Genomic DNA, 2500 nt, shown 5'->3' with positions numbered 1-2500 from the left:
ATGGGGCTTTCGTATAGCAGGGACGGTGCTGCCTCTCGCTTCGCTCGCTGTCCGCCGCTCGCCGCTCGCTCGTGCAGCCAAAAATGGCCAGTTTTGGCCCGTTTTTGGGCCGTTTTGGCCAGTTTTTGGCCTGTTCTTGCATTGCGCGGTGACCGTCGAGAGCGGAGCAAAACGTCAGCCATCTCAGCACCCTGGAACCCCCCGGGTGGCACAGGGCTGGATGGGGCTTTCGTATAGCAGGGACGGTGCTGCCTCTCGCTTCGCTCGCTGTCCGCCGCTCGCCGCTCGCTCGTGCAGCCAAAAATGGCCAGTTTTGGCCCGTTTTTGGGCCGTTTTGGCCAGTTTTTGGCCTGTTCTTGCATTGCGCGGTGACCGTCGAGAGCGGAGCAAAACGTCAGCCATCTCAGCACCCTGGAACCCCCCGGGTGGCACAGGGCTGGATGGGGCTTTCGTATAGCAGGGACGGTGCTGCCTCTCGCTTCGCTCGCTGTCCGCCGCTCGCCGCTCGCTCGTGCAGCCAAAAATGGCCAGTTTTGGCCCGTTTTTGGGCCGTTTTGGCCAGTTTTTGGCCTGTTCTTGCATTGCGCGGTGACCGTCGAGAGCGGAGCAAAACGTCAGCCATCTCAGCACCCTGGAACCCCCCGGGTGGCACAGGGCTGGATGGGGCTTTCGTATAGCAGGGACGGTGCTGCCTCTCGCTTCGCTCGCTGTCCGCCGCTCGCCGCTCGCTCGTGCAGCCAAAAATGGCCAGTTTTGGCCCGTTTTTGGGCCGTTTTGGCCAGTTTTTGGCCTGTTCTTGCATTGCGCGGTGACCGTCGAGAGCGGAGCAAAACGTCAGCCATCTCAGCACCCTGGAACCCCCCGGGTGGCACAGGGCTGGATGGGGCTTTCGTATAGCAGGGACGGTGCTGCCTCTCGCTTCGCTCGCTGTCCGCCGCTCGCCGCTCGCTCGCGCAGCCAAAAATGGCCAGTTTTGGCCCGTTTTTGGGCCGTTTTGGCCAGTTTTTGGCCTGTTCTTGCATTGCGCGGTGACCGTCGAGAGCGGAGCAAAACGTCAGCCATCTCAGCACCCTGGAACCCCCCGGGTGGCACAGGGCTGGATGGGGCTTTCGTATAGCAGGGACGGTGCTGCCTCTCGCTTCGCTCGCTGTCCGCCGCTCGCCGCTCGCGCAGCCAAAAATGGCCAGTTTTGGCCCGTTTTTGGGCCGTTTTGGCCAGTTTTTGGCCTGTTCTTGCATTGCGCGGTGACCGTCGAGAGCGGAGTAAAACGTCAGCCATCTCAGCACCCTGGAACCCCCCGGGTGGCACAGGGCTGGATGGGGCTTTCGTATAGCAGGGACGGTGCTGCCTCTCGCTTCGCTCGCTGTTCGCCGCTCGCCGCTCGCTCGCGCAGCCAAAAATGGCCAGTTTTGGCCCGTTTTTGGGCTGTTTTGGCCAGTTTTTGGCCTGTTCTTGCGTGGTGCGGTGACCGTCGTGAGCGGAGCAAAACGTCAGCCATCTCAGCACCCTGGAACCCCCCGGGTGGCACAGGGCTGGATGGGGCTTTCGTATAGCAGGGACGGTGCTGCCTCTCGCTTCGCTCGCTGTTCGCCGCTCGCCGCTCGCTCGCGCAGCCAAAAATGGCCAGTTTTGGCCCGTTTTTGGGCTGTTTTGGCCTGTTTTTGGGCTGTTCTTGTGTGGCGCGGTGACCGTCGTGAGCGGAGCAAAATGTCAGCCATCTCAGCACCCTGGAACCCCCCGGGTGGCACAGGGCTGGATGGGGCTTTCGTATAGCAGGGACGGTGCTGCCTCGCGCTTCGCTCGCTGTTCGCCGCTCTCCGCTCGCTCGCGCAGCAAAAAATGGCCAGTTTTGGCCCGTTTTTGGGCTGTTTTGGCCAGTTTTTGGCCTGTTCTTGCGTGCCGCGGCGACCGTCGTGAGCGGAGCAAAACGTCAGCCATCTCAGCACCCTGGAACCCCCCGGGTGGCACAGGGCTGGATGGGGCTTTCGTATAGCAGGGACGGTGCTGCCTCTCGCTTCGCTCGCTGTCCGCCGCTCGCTGCTCGCTCGCGCAGCCAAAAATGGCCAGTTTTGGCCCGTTTTTGGGCTGTTTTGGCCTGTTTTTGGGCTGTTCTTGTGTGCCGCGGCGACCGTCGTGAGCGGAGCAAAATGTCAGCCATCTCAGCACCCTGGAACCCCCCGGGTGGCACAGGGCTGGATGGGGCTTTCGTATAGCAGGGACGGTGCTGCCTCTCGCTTCGCTCGCTGTCCGCCGCTCGCCGCTCGCTCGCGCAGCCAAAAATGGCCAGTTTTGGCCCGTTTTTGGGCCGTTTTGGCCAGTTTTTGGCCTGTTCTTGCGTTGCGCGGTGACCGTCGAGAGCGGAGCAAAACGTCAGCCATCTCAGCACCCTGGAACCCCCCGGGTGGCACAGGGCTGGATGGGGCTTTCGTATAGCAGGGACGGTGCTGCCTCTCGCTTCGCTCGCTGTCCGCCGCTCGCCGCTCGCTCGCGCAGCCAAAAA

The sequence above is a fragment of the Musa acuminata genome, unplaced genomic scaffold (assembly GCF_036884655.1).
Source record: "Musa acuminata AAA Group cultivar baxijiao unplaced genomic scaffold, Cavendish_Baxijiao_AAA HiC_scaffold_893, whole genome shotgun sequence".
Taxonomy (NCBI): Eukaryota; Viridiplantae; Streptophyta; class Magnoliopsida; order Zingiberales; family Musaceae; genus Musa; species Musa acuminata.
The sequence above is the reverse complement of the archived record's forward strand: the minus strand, read 5'-3'. Positions refer to the sequence as shown.